We start from the raw sequence: 15,072 nt of genomic DNA on the forward strand, positions 1-15,072 counted from the left end.
TCCCCAAATGATAATACATTTGTGAAATTCCAAGACATTTTCATATATTAAATTGAAAACAGTAAACATTTTCAAAATAAGCTAATAAGCATTCCAAAACTATCTGTTAAAACAGAATGCATGGTGCAGTCACTGTGAAAAAGTGTGGCAATTTGTCAAAAAGTTAAACATAGAATTGATCAAGGAATGCTACTCCTAGGTATATACTCAAAAAAAGGGGAGCAGGGACTCAAAGAGATAATTTGTACACCAATATTCATAACAGCATTATTCATAATAAACAAGATGTGGAAACATTACAAGTGTCCACTAACAAATGAATGAATAAACAAAATGTGGTATATACATACCATGAAATATATTATTCAGCCATTAAAAAAATGAGTCTGACACATGCTACAATTTGGGTAACCTTGAAACATACTAAATGAAATAAAACAGACACAAAGGGACACATATTGCATGATTCCTCTTATATGAACAGGATACCCAGAATAGGCAAATTCATAGAGATGGAAAGTAAAATAGATGTTACCAGGGGAAGCAGGGGAGAGAGAGTTATTGTTTAATGGGTACAGAGTTTCTGTTTGGGATGATGAAAAAGTTCTGGAGATAACAGTAGGGATGGTTACACAACACTTTTAATGCCACTTAATTGCACATTTAAAAATAGTTAAAATGGTAAATTTTATGTTATATATATTTTACCACAATAAAAATGGTTTTAAAAAACATAAGGTAGGTAGAATGTACATATTATTACAGAGTAAAGAAAAGGAAATATTTTCAAATGTAGAAGTAGGAAATCCTTTATTCCACACTTAAAATGACAACTATAAAGTTATTTTAATACTGAGAGTGGGAGAACAGAATTATGTATGGCAATTCAACATCATAATCTCATAACAATGATTAGCATAAAATACCTTAAAATGAGCAATTAATTTGGTATTCCTAAACCAAGACTCAAAAGTAATGTCAAATTCAGCCCTAGTAGACAATCAACATTTGATTTACAAAATCTGATATGAGAACTCTCAAAGTACTGAGAAGGAAAAACACCTCAAGAAACACTCCTTGAGAGCCAGTCCTGTCTTCCCTACAGTGAAAAACCACACCCAAACCTCCTCTCACCCAGGGGTCTCGGGTTAGCTACCCTGGGGTACAGCTGAGGGAGTAGAGGTCACTTTGGCCATGACTTCTTTGGCCATTTTATGGTTTATTATTTTTCAGTTTTACTAATAATATATATACAATTGCAAAAATTTAGATGTTATGTAGCCAGAACTAGGGTCTCCCCTGTTCCCCATCTGAGTCCCCCTCTAGGAGTGAGTCTTTTCAGTTTGGTGTATATTCATCCAGACATTTTACTTGCGCACCAACAGAATTACTTAGAGAAATACAGAGGTGTTTGTTTGTTTGTTTTTAGAGAAAGAAAACTCCTTGAAAGGAACAGCATTAACAAAGCTATCACTAAGTAAAAGTAAGAGAAAACCTATATACTCCCCACCCCTACTGGACATCTCTACTAGAACATAGGATTTTTCTCCATTATTACTTGCATTTCAAGAATGATGCAGTGGCAGTCTGACAAAAACTGTGTGGTGGGGCTCAAAACCAGGACAGCATGTTATCATATGCTATCATGCTATCATATGCTATCATGCTATCATATGCTATCATGCTACCATATGCTAATTTTGCAGCGATTCAAAGCAGTATATCTTCCCCAGGTTACAATCCTCATTTACACAAAGTAAATCACATAAATCACATGAGATGTTGAATAGTACCATCAATTTAGTTTTGGACTCCCCCTCATGTTGTGTTAAGACTGCTGGATACAGGGCACTCAACTGAACACTGATTTTAAGGAATTCAAAACAATATTCATATATTATCACTCTAACTCACATACCTAATTATAGTTACTTTGGTAGAAGGGTAGTTTTTATTTTCCTACTGAGAATTCTGAAATTGAGGGCGAAAGTTTATGTGGTTTACCCAACAATTCCATAGTAACAACTTTAAAAGGGAAGAGGGGAAAGCGTACAGATTTCTTTCACTGAGCACCCACATGTACTAAGCTGGAATATTTGGGCTATAAATATTTCTTACAGCCCATGTAATTTATTCCTTAAACCCACCTGTGCCACAACTGCACAGCTCAACGGTGCACCATTCACATCTGGGTCTATGTTGGGGACAAGCAAATTTTGGGCTGTGGACCAAATCTGACCCAACACCTGTTTTTGTAAGTGAAATTTTATTAGAATACAGCCACACCCTCTTATTAATCTTTATTTTGTTTACACATTGCCTATGGCTATTTTTGTGCTACAGCAGCAGGATTAAGCAGTTCTAACAGATAGATAGTTTATGGCCTGCAAAAGCCTAAAATATTTACTATCTCACCCTTTACAGAAAAAAAAAAACTGCCAGCCCCTGCCTGGTCCATGTGAATGCTGCACATGGCCTGATGCAGTGCACAGCCTATGCCCTGAAACAAACTACTAAAGAAGGTACTATCCATATTTGATAGGTGAGAAAACCAATACTCAGTAATATCAAGTCATGTGTCTAAAGTCATGTACCGTTTAAGTGACAAAGTCAACTTTCAAATCCAGATCTTTTCACAAAATCACACAAGACTGTGTATACCCTGGGGGCAGTAATAATACCTCTCATAGCTGTTCTTTATGTGCATAAAATTATTAGAGCAATAATAGTTGCTATCAATATTATTACACAGCAAAAATTAAACACTCATACAGTTTGGCCTTATAGTCATTTTTATTTATCCTTCCACAAAATTGGGGCTTTAATCATACATGCCTCTATTATTTACCAATCCCTCAAAATGAGATCCTCTCACTCCTATTCCCAACATCTTCCATCTATCCAAATACTACTCCTTTTCTAGAAGCAACTTAAATGCCACATTCTTAGTGAAAACTTCTCTGATTCTCTAATCAATCTCCATTGTTCTTTCCTACGTTCCCCTACAGCATGTTACTGCAAACTGGGTTTAACATTTGTTATTCCATTTTCTATTATTTACTGATCTATTTCTCCCACTGGGTTTTACAATATTTAAGAGACTATTTCTTATTCATCTTTATATCCACCTAAACCTCCCTCCCCCGCTAAAGTGTCTATCCGAGTTCCTTGTACATAGTAAATATACACTGAATTGGACTCCCTGACACTGTACACCTAGTTCTGCTCTATGTTCCAATCTGTTGCTGGGTTGCCTCCAGATCATCTGTCCATTGCTCAAAAAGGCAAAAAGGAAGTTTTAAAAAATCTTCTAAATTAAATAGACACAGAATTTTAAATTTCTACAATGTTCAGTATGATAGTCAATGCTTTAAATGTGAACTCTCTATAATTTAATAATTTTTCTTTAAAAGATTAATGTTTCATCAGGTTTACCAATAGAATTTATTTCTTCATTTAATTTTTAAACCAAATTGTTCATACTCAAATCCTCTCACAAATAAACACAATGTTCCAAGTCAGATGTTGGCGGCAGAATGTGTTCACAATGAACAACCCCTACTATCCTGGCAAGAATGATAGGAATAGCTAATTACAGTCGTCTCCTATATCTATTTTATTGGGATAAGGAACAATCTGGATATATGAAACAGCAAGTGGCCCAGAAAGACGTCTTGGGATTTTTCCACAAATATGGAAGTCCCACTAAGTCAACTTTAATTGGGCTTTCTCCACCATGTGCAGTTTTACTATGACAGAAAAATACCAAGTTATGATGTTTGCATGAGAAAGAGGCTAAAAAGATCCCATTGTACATGCTAGCCAAGACAAAATTATTTTGAATAAGCTGGAGAGTTATATGGACCTGAAGTCTGACAAAAAGAGGATAGAGATATATACACAAAATAGAAGACAGTCTCTGCTATAAAAGAGTTTGGGTTTTTTGGGGGGGACAAAAATGAACATATAAAATAACTTGAGAATAATAATGAACATCATATCTTATTGTCAGTGGTTCAAAATATTTCTCTCATTTCACTGCTACATCATGAATTATTATGACAACTGCCCTTAAAAAAAAAAGGCAATATTATTTGGTCCTTAAGATTGAGCTACAGCATTGCAGGGAAAGAGATCATTTTTCATTTTTCAAGAATTGTATTCTACTTGCTTCTGAAAGGACTTGAGGAAACTTGAAGAGTAGAACAGTCTGTGCTATTTATAGTTAAAACAAAATATATTCCTCAAACAAGGTAGGGAAGTATATCACCTGGGATGAGTAGATCACATTTGGACTGAAAAAATTGAAACTTCATAATCTCCTACCATTTTCTTACAATGGAATGTAAAACTCATGTCAAACATATATTTTGCTATGAATTCAGCATCATAAACATGCTGAACAGACTTTATTAGAAGTCCTCAATTGTAGGGTTCAGAGGACATAAAAAAATAAAATAGAACTATGAGAAATCTGCCCTGCCTTTTTCTTTAGTCCCTCATCTTTTAATGACAAAGGATAACAATGTTAGCAAATAAGATCTTGTATTTTTTTTCTTGTGTAGCTAATGATATTAACCGCAAAAATAAAATTGTACCATTAGAGGAACAGCACAAATTCATTCAATTTATACCTGATAATTAACAATTAGTTAAGTAAAACAGGACACTTAACAGTCACATAGAGGTCTACAGTTTAAGACAATAGATAACAATACAAAGAATAAAGTCTCCATTTGTTCCTGTTAATTTAATTCTGATCACACAATGTATAAAAACAGTAACAGAGTTTTAAGATGTAAAACAATTTGACTGCTAAGATTCATTTTTGATGAGATAGTACAAAGAGTGAATTCTAAATTTCTATTTCAAAAGGCATAGTCCCATTTTATATTGATATAGGCACATTATTTCTCATATTTTTTCCTAATTAGCTAAAAATATTTCGTATCTTCCATTTCAGGCAAATAGAATACTAATTTACCCCGAAAAAAACCTTCTTAACAAAGTCACCAAAAAATGCTGGCTAAACTGTGAAAATCATCTTGAGATAAACGAACAAACTGACAAAATATATAAAGCAAGCTACTGGGATTAAGCATCAGCAGAAATATAAACATGAAACTCAGACCCACAAAGACAGTGGAATTACTAACTGTAGAATAATATTTAAAGGAGCAAGAAAGGATATAAAAATATGACTAAGAAGACTCTATTCAATGAACAGGCAGATCTGAAAAGGAACCTAATAGAATTTCTAGAAACTAGACATATTATAATAATTAAAATTACAAATTTGGTGGACAGGTTAAACATCAGGGTAGGTGAACCTGAAGTGAGAATTCACAGTTTGAACTGGAAGGAAGAGCTAAGAATTTGTTCAGATGCAAAATGGAAATATAAAAGAGATGAAGTTAACAGAAAAGAAGGAAAGAGTAAGAATGTTTAATACATCTAATTAGAGTTTTGGAAGAAGAAAACAATAATCAAGAGGCAATATTTGAAGACATAATGGCTAAACATTTTTCAAGCTTGATGAAAACCATAGTTTCTCAGATTCAGGGAGCCCAACAAATCACAAGCACAGTAAATAAAAAGAGAACTATCTCATCTATCATAATGCAACTGGAAAACACCAAAGGCAAAGGAAATATTTTAGAGGCCATAAGAGAGAAAAGGCAAATACCTGATAAACAGACTGACAACTGATTTCTCAACAGCAACAATGAAACGCAGAAGACAAAGGAATTAATTAATAAAAAAGAGCTAAAAGAAAATATCCATCAACCTGGAGCTGAAATACATAGGAAAATGATCTTTAAAGTGTGAGAGCAAAGAATGGCATGTTCAAACAAAAAAAGATAACATTAATTACTAAGAGTCCATATTTAAATGAACTTCGAAAGTATGTACTTCAGGAAGAAGGAAACTTGAAAGAAAGGTCTATCTTGAGATGCTGGAATCCTAACCAAAAAAAATATTGTTTAAAAAAGATAGACATGAATATATTCAAACAAGCATTATATAAAATGATAATGAATGTCTAATTTGTAGAATTAAATAAAAAATAGAACTGAAATATCACACAACAAACAATCACCCTTAAGGAAGATTATCAGAATTTAAACATTCAGAAAGTTGGATAAATATTATTAACTTTGGATTTGAGGTTAAATAGGCATGTTAACATTTTTAAAATAACCAATAAAAGAAACATGATATATATAACTTCCAAAGAAGGACAAGAAAAAGAAAATGAAGGAGGAGCAGAAGAACCACAAGAAAAATAGTAGCAAGTAGAAAAAGTGTGACAATAAAAAACATAAGAGATGGTAGAAATAAACCTGCTATATCAATAGTAACAAAAAGTGTAAATGGACTAACATCTACAATTTAAAAGACTGTCAGCCTCAATTTTTTTAAAGTTAAAAACTATATGTGTTCCCACAGACAAATCAAATACAAGAAAAAAGATTGAAAGTAAAAGACTGAGTAGAGTTGTACCAGGTAATACTAACCAAAAGAAACTGGTTAGAGATATGAATGTCAAACATCTCCACTAATTCCTAAACATTTTCTCACCTTGACAAATTAGCCAAAAAGCATATTTTCACTTTATATACTAACTGCTGCTTACATATTACTTACATTTAAAATTGAGCAACTAAATATTACATTCAATTCAACTCAGATGTTTGTTTATTGAGTAGTTACTATGTGTAAGGCACTCTAAAATATACATTAATAATATGCAAAATACAGTTTTAAACTTCCAGGATTAGAGAGAGAGCCTGACAAGTATGTTCACTAAAACATTTTCTTCAAAAAAAAAAACACCCTTTTTATTATAGAAAATATCAAACATACACAAAAGTAGAGAGAATAATATAGTAAACCTCCACATAACCAAGTTCAACGGTTATCGACATAAAACATTTTCTTATGCTGCTACAATTAGGAGCTCCCAGCAGCATTCACTGTAAGATTTGAAGACATCCACTGAAAAGTCTTTTTTGAATGCAACCATGACAGGGTACAAAGTAGAAAACATGGAATAATGTGATTAGACTATCCTGCAGTGGCTACTTTCATATTCCTTCTACTTCATCCTTGTCTCTCAATTCTGTATTATAAATCCCCAAGGACCTAGTCTGACAAATGCTGAGCTTGGAGGGAGAAGAAATGGAAGCAATTGAATTAGCAAAGGCAGAACTGTCATTAGCACACAGAGGAAGAGCAGACGGCTGGAAACTCACACATTGAGGTTTTTTCCCATTACATTTTTTCTTTTACCATTTATTAGTTGGAAAGAGATCTAATTATCTTTCAACTGAATCCCCATCCTAGCATCAACAAGCTTTTCCCATCTATAGCCCCCTTTCCACACATTTTACACTTCTGATCATATTAATTTTCTCAGCAAAATGATAGTAATAAAAAAATGGATTTGGGAGTCAGTTGGAATGAATCCCAATTCTGCTGCTACAAGCTGTTAACATTAACAGGTTATTTTATTTCCTGATGCTTGTTTGCTTACCTGCAAAACAGATACTTTCTACTTTCAGAGGGCTGTTAAAGGAGTTAAATGAGATAAAGTACATAGTAAGTCCTATCGGTTGTCCTTTCCTCCCATGTCCTGTCAGGTGGCACTTACCTTGACCAATTTATGTAAAAATTCTCCCTGCTTGGTATGAACAATTCGTTTTGCTTCAACCATACATACACATATAAATGACAAAAGCATCATCTTTGAATCATTAAGAACATCACTAGATTATCTTTACATTTTCTAAGTTTTATTAACATAAAGCACATAAAATAAACACAACTGAAAAACCATTAATTAAGCTAATTAAAAAATTAAAATAGCAAATTTATTTTTAGTTTACTGCTAACAAAGTATGGTATGTTTTAAATCTTTAATAATAATAAGCACTTGCCATATGCCAGGCACTGTGCTAAGTGTTTTGTATATAATTTGATAACTTGATGCTCACAATAACCGTATCGTTATTTCATAGATGAAGAAACTGAGGCTTAAAGAGCTTAGCTAACTGGTTCAGTGCTAGTATTTGGACCAGGTCCAATGCTACTTGGCTGAGCTGGTGTAGGCCAATCTGCTATTAGGCTCTTGTTCATGATTATTCATGATCATGTGATTATAATAACTCTTAGCACTATCTAATATTTCTTATTGGTGGCTATGGAAACACAGGGAAACTTTGAACAGACTGAAAGTTTTGAAACACACAACAATTTCTTAAAAAAAAAAAAAAGACAAACCAAGAGAATTTTTCTAGTAGTATGGAATTGCATCTGAGATCCCTAGACTTAACAGAATCTGATTTAACATTGTAATGTAAGATTTGAAAAGCTAGCAAATGTTTTTCTGGAAGTAGTATGGGTGGTTTTCTTAAAAACAGAAAAACGCTTAGGGCACTGTAGAAGGGAAAACATCCTGGTTTTCCTACTTCTCCTTATTAAAAATTTATTAAAGCTCCTGGGATATAGTAGAACTGAGTCCTATTTATTACACAGCTTAATAAATGTTTCATACCATTTGACATCATAGAGTATCACTAGATTAAATGCATCTTTCTTACAGAAATGGCATCTTTTTTACCTAGATGTCTCCCTGATGAGATTTATTTATGGTTAATGAATAATATTTCTAAACTCCAAAACTTAATACATGAAATGCTGCTGTCAAAAATTATTACATTTAGTATTTAGGAGTGTGGAAACAAAAACCATATGGAAAAATGGTCTTGGTTTAGGTAGTTTAACTTAAAAAAAATGTATCCTATGTGTTTTAAATTTCACCATTCGCTTATGTAAATAATAATTAGTGAGGACTAACTGTCGGGGGGGGGGGGATGATTTTACATTTTTGTATAGCATTTTCTTTATATACCTGCCAGAAAAGGGAACATAACATTAGTACCATAAGTATTGTGCTCATATTATATACACATTTATTTAGCATTTTCCTTTCCCAAACCATGATTTTGGATAGTTGTCTTTTCCATAGACGAGAAGAAGATAAGCCAGCATGAAATAATAAAACAAATAAAGAAGAAAGTGTAATATTATAAGTACCAATTATTTGAACTCCATTCACTGAAAATCATACCCAATACATTTAAAAAAAAGAATTATCAGTTCTCATCTTAATAAATTGTAAAATAACTCTTCCTTCACACTTATGCTGTTCCATTTGCAGAGTCCAAAACACACACATTACGTAGAAAGCCAAGATCTGTTTACTGAAGAACAAACTATATTGAAAAGAAAAATGAATCCCTTTTAACACTTATTTAGTTCTATAGGTCTAAAACACCACACATAACCTGTGTTATACTTCGATAATGGATGAGATCATGTGAGTCATATCTATCATCTGACAAGTTGAACTTGTTTATAAAAGACTATGTTAAGATCAATATATTAATTTATTTGGGCAAAACCCTAAAAAGTTACCAGAACTGGTCTGGATCTATATTTAAATAAATCACATACCTTTAGGTTACCTATTCTTAAATATATTCTTTCATATAGATACAAGGAAAACATATTTGCTTTCTTTATATTAAACAGAAAAATGTTTCTAGATCCTTAAATGATCCGAAAATGAGAGTGCACATTGTTTTCTGACACCTACAGCACTACTAGTATGTTAACTTTCCTTCCATTCAGGGCTATTTTAGTGAAGTCACATATCACAATATCTGGAACAAATTTTCTGAGTACATTAAAGTAGAACCATGTATTTATATGAGGATAATGGCACCATTCAAGAGCAATGGCAAGAAGATTCTGTAACAGGGTGTATTTTAACTAATATTTTCTCAAACAATTTTTGAGTATCAAAAAAACTATTACACCTGATCATAATATTTGGAAACTGTAAAGAGTAAATGGTTTATCTTCAAAAGATTGAAGTTATTATAATGAAAAGCTATTTTTATGCATTTGAAATGCCATCTTCCTTCTCTTACTACCGCCACATCTTCCAAAGATCTATGAAAATACTGAGAAACCATATGTATAATTCACTTAAAGCTGGCTAACTGACAATTAAATCTAGTTAGAGAAAAGTAACTTTTTGGTAAGAAGAAAATGAAATAGGAAGTCACTGGTGGACTAATAGCAAAAGGCATAAAATACACCTAATTAATGTCCCCAAAAGAGAGAACAGAGAGATGGGGGAGAAAAATATTTGAAGATACAATGATAAAAAAATTCCCAAATCTGGTGAAAGACATCTATTTTCGGATTCAAAAGCTCTGTGAACCGCAAGCAGGAGGAACACACAGGAACCACATCTAGGTGCGTCATAGTCACAGTGACGAAAGTCAAACATGATGAGAAACTCTTAAAACTCACTAGAAAAATAATTACAGAATTCAGCTTACTGACGACTTCTCATCAAAAACAATGAAGACTAGACGACAATGAGATGACATCTTTAAAGTAATGAAAGAAACAGAACCTGTTAACCCAGCATTACTATCCAATGAAAATATCTTTCAAGAATAACAAAAGAGGGGCCGGCCTGGTGGCTCAAGCAGTTGGCGCTCCATGCTCCTAACTCCGAAGGCTGCTGGTTAAATTCCCACATTGGCCATTGGGCTCTCAACCACAAGGTTGCTGGTTCAATTCCTCGAGTCCTGCAAGGGATGGTGGGCTCCGCCCCTGCAACTAAGATTGAACACGGCACCTTGAGCTGAACTGCCGCTGAGCTTCCGAATGGCTCAGTTGGTTGGAGCGCATCCTCTCAACCACAAGGTTGCTGGTTCCACTCCCGCAAGGAATGGTGGGCTGCGCCCCCTGCAACTAGCAACGACAACTGGACCTGGAGCTGAGCTGCGCCCTCCACAACTAAGACTGAAAGGACAACAACTTGAAGCTGAATGGCACCCTCCACAACTAAGATTGAAAGGACAACAACTTGACTTGGAAAGAATACTATGAAGGACTATATGCCACCAAATTCAATAACCTTGGAGAAATGGAGAAGTTCTTAGAAATATATGACCTTCTAGACTGAATCACGAAGAACTGGAAACTCTAAATAGACCAATAAACAGCAAGGAAATTGAAACAATCATCCAAAACCTCCCCAAAAGCAAAAGTTCAGGACCAGATGGCTTCACTAGTGAAGTCTACCAAACATTCAAAAATGATTTAATACCTGTCCTCCTCAAACTCATCCAAAAAATTGAAGAAGTAATACTTCTTAACTCAGTTTATGAGGCCAACATTACCTTTGATACCAAAACCTGGTAAGAATAATGCAAAAAAAGAAAACTACAGTTCACTATCGCTGATGAATACAGACACAAAATCCTAAACAGAATACTAGCAAATTGAATGCAACAATACATTAAAAAAGATTATACATCATGATCAAGTGGGGTACATTCTAGGGCACAAGTATGGTTCAACACACACAAATTGATCAGATATACCACATAAACAAAATAAAGGATAAAAATCATATGATTATATCAACAGATGCAGAAAAAGCATTTGACAAGATATAACATCCATTTATGATTAAAACATGTAATAAAATGGGTATAGAAGGAAAGGACCTCAACATAGTACATGCAACATACAACAAACCCTCAGCTAATATCATACTTAATGGTGAAAAACTGAAAGCTTTTCCTCTAAACTCAGGAACAAGACAGGCATGCTCCCTCTCACCACTGTTATTTAACATAGTATTGGAAATCCTAGACAGAGCAATCAGGCAAGAGAAAGAAATAAAATGCATCCAAACTGGGAATGAAGAAGTTAAATTGTCACATAATTCTTTATATAGAAAACCCTAAAGACTCCACTAAAAAGCTATTAGAAACAATAAACAAACACAGTAAAGTTGCAGAATACAAAATCAATGTACAAAAGTCCATTGCATTCCTATATATTAACAATAAAATTTGAGAAAAAAATGAAGAAAACAATTCCTTTTGCAATTGCAACATAAAGAATAAAATAACTAGGAATAAACTTAACAAAGGACCTATACACTGAAAACTATAAGACATTATTAAAAGAAATTACAGACACAAAGAAACAGAAAGATATTCCATGTTCATGAACTAGGAGAAACAACATAGATAAAGTGGTCATATTACCCAAAGCAATATACAGATTTAATGCAATCCCCATCAAAATCCCAATGGCATTTTTTAAAGAAACAACAAAGAAACATCAGATTTGTATGGAATCACAAAAGACCCTGAATAGCCAAAGCAATCCTTAAAAAATAGAACAAGGCTGGCGGTATCACACTGCCTTACTTCAATTTATACTACAAAGTGACAATAATCAAAACAGCATGGTATTGGCAGAAAAACAGACACACAGACCAAAGAAATACAAGTGAGAACCCAGAAATAAGCCAACATATATATGGGCAGATAATTTTCAACAAAAGGAGCCAAAAACATATAATGGAGAAAAGGAAGCCTCTTTAATGAATGGTGATGGGAAAACTGGAAAGCCACTTGCAAAAGAATGGAACCAGACTGCTGTTACCATACACCAAAATTAACTCAAAATGGATCAAAAAACCTAAATATAATACCTGAAACAAAAAATTGCATAGAAGAAAGCATACGTACTAAACTAAACTTATGGACCTTGGGTTCATAGGGGATTTTACAAATTTGACCTCAAAGGCAAGGGAAGTAAAGGCAAAAATAAATGAATGGGATCATATCAAACTAAAAAGCTTCTGCACAGCAAAAGAAACCATAAATAAAACAAAGAGGCAACCAACCGAATGGGAGAAGATATTTGCAAACAACATCTCCGATAAAAGGGTAATATCCAAAATATCTAAAGAACTCATACAATTCAACAACAGCAAACAAACAATCCAATTTAAAAATGGGCAGAGGACCTGAACAGTCACTTCTCCCAAGAAAACATACAAACTACCAACAGATATATGAAAAAATGCTCAACTTCAGTAGCTATTAGGGAAATGCAAGTCAAAACCATAATGATATGCCACTCACACCTATTATCAACAAGACAAGTAATAACAAGCGTTGGAAAGGCTGTAGAGAAAAAGAAACCTTCATACACTGCTGGTGGGAATGTAAATTGGTACAGCCATTATGGAAAACAGTATGGAAACTCCTCAGAAAATTAAGAATAGAATTATCATAAGACCCATCAACCCCTCTTCTAGGTATCTACCCCAAAAATCAGAAAACATTTATCCATAAAGATAAATGTACTCCTATATTCATGGTGGCTAAGATATGGAACAACTGAAGTGTCCTTTGATTAATGACTGGATAAAGAGGATGTGGTACATATATACAATGGAATATTACCGGTCATAAAAAAGATGAAATACTGCCATTTGCAACAGCATGGATGGATCTTGAGATTATCACACTAAGCGAAATAAGTCACATAGAAAAAGTCGAGAACCATATGATTTCACTCATATGTGGGATATAAAACCGAAATCAACAAAGGAACAAGATTAAAAAAAGAAACAAAACTCATAGACACAGACAACACTTCAGTGGTTACCAGAGGGTAAAGGGGAAAGTGTGGTGGTAGACTAGGGAAAAAGGGGTCAAATATATGGGGCTAGAAGGAGAACTGACTTTGGGTGGTGAACACACAATGCAATATATAGATGATGTATGAGTGTTATAGAAATGTACACTTGAAACCTATATAATTTTACTAACCAATGTCACCCCAATAAATTCAATAAAAATTTTTTAAAAGACTGAAAAAAGAACTAGAGAAATTTTAGATAAATAAAAAACAAAGAGAATTTGTTACTACAGCACTATAAGAAATGGTAAAGATAGTTCTTCAGGCTAAAGAATAAAAGCAATAACAAGTGTGAGCATGTGAAGAAAACAGAATTTTTGTGCACTGTTGGTGGGAATGTAAATTGGTGCAGCCACTATGGAAAACAGTATGGAGGGAGTTTCCTCAAAAAATTAAAAATAGAACTACCATATGATCCAGCAACTTGACTTCTGAGTATTTATCCAAAGGAAATGAAAATGCTACTCGAAAAGAGATCTGTACCCCATGTTCACTCAACATGATTTATAGTAGTCAAGATATAATAGTAACTTAAGTGTTCATCAGTGGATGAGAGGATAAAGAAAATGTGACACACACACACACACACATACACACACACACACACACACACACAAGAATATTATTCAGCCACCAAAAAGAAGGAAGGAAGTCTTGCCATTTGTGACAATATGGATGGACCTTAAGGGCATTTCAGACAGATACCATATCATCTCACTTATACTATGTGGAATCTAAAAAACAAAAACAAAAACAAAACCCTCATAGATACAGAGAACAGATTAATGGTTGCCAGCGTTATGGGTTGGGGAGTAGGCAAAATAGGTAAAGAGGGTCAAAAGTACAAATTTACAGTTATAAAATAAGCCATGGGTTGTGATGTACAGTATGGTGACTGTAGTTACCAATACTGTATTGTACATTTGAAAGTTGCTAAGAGAGTAGATCATAAGAGTTCTCATCACAAGAAAAAAGTCTGCAATGGACATGCGGTGACGGATGTTAACCAGACTTATTGTGCTGATCATTTTGAGATATATATAAATATCTACATGTCAATTATATCTCAATTTAAAAAAACCTGGCTACTTAAAATAGAGAGAGGCAGAGTGGCAGTAGTCAGAGAAGAGATCCTAAGGATATCTAACTGAAGCCTGAGAAATTAGGTTACTTGATAAATTGAGGGTATAGGATTAAATAAACTATAATACTTATTGAATGTCTGAAATATAAACATGGTTCTTGTGTGTCACATCAGGAGAAGGCAACAGGCTAGGACCACAAGTACCATGCAAAGGGTCACATCTAAAAGTCATCTAAGTAGAAAGAATAAGGATAAAGATGCCTTTTGTTCAGACAGCAGATAGACGTCAAGTAAGCCAAAAACAGCACTACAGGATGATAGCTGATTCTTCTGATACGTTGACAGAAAGGTTAGCTAGTGAATATGCCGTCTTGGGGGTTACCTCAGAGAGA

General features: G+C 33.8%; 1 protein-coding gene across 1 annotated transcript in view; it reads right to left on the reverse strand.

The window, feature by feature from the left end:
• PPM1E (protein phosphatase, Mg2+/Mn2+ dependent 1E) overlaps nucleotides 1-15,072 on the reverse strand; it is a 125,898-nt gene that overhangs the window by 87,344 nt on the left and 23,482 nt on the right. The gene's annotated exons all lie outside the window — the stretch shown is intronic.

Source organism: Rhinolophus sinicus, linkage group LG15 (assembly GCF_036562045.2).
Source record: "Rhinolophus sinicus isolate RSC01 linkage group LG15, ASM3656204v1, whole genome shotgun sequence".
NCBI classification, from domain to species: Eukaryota; Metazoa; Chordata; class Mammalia; order Chiroptera; family Rhinolophidae; genus Rhinolophus; species Rhinolophus sinicus.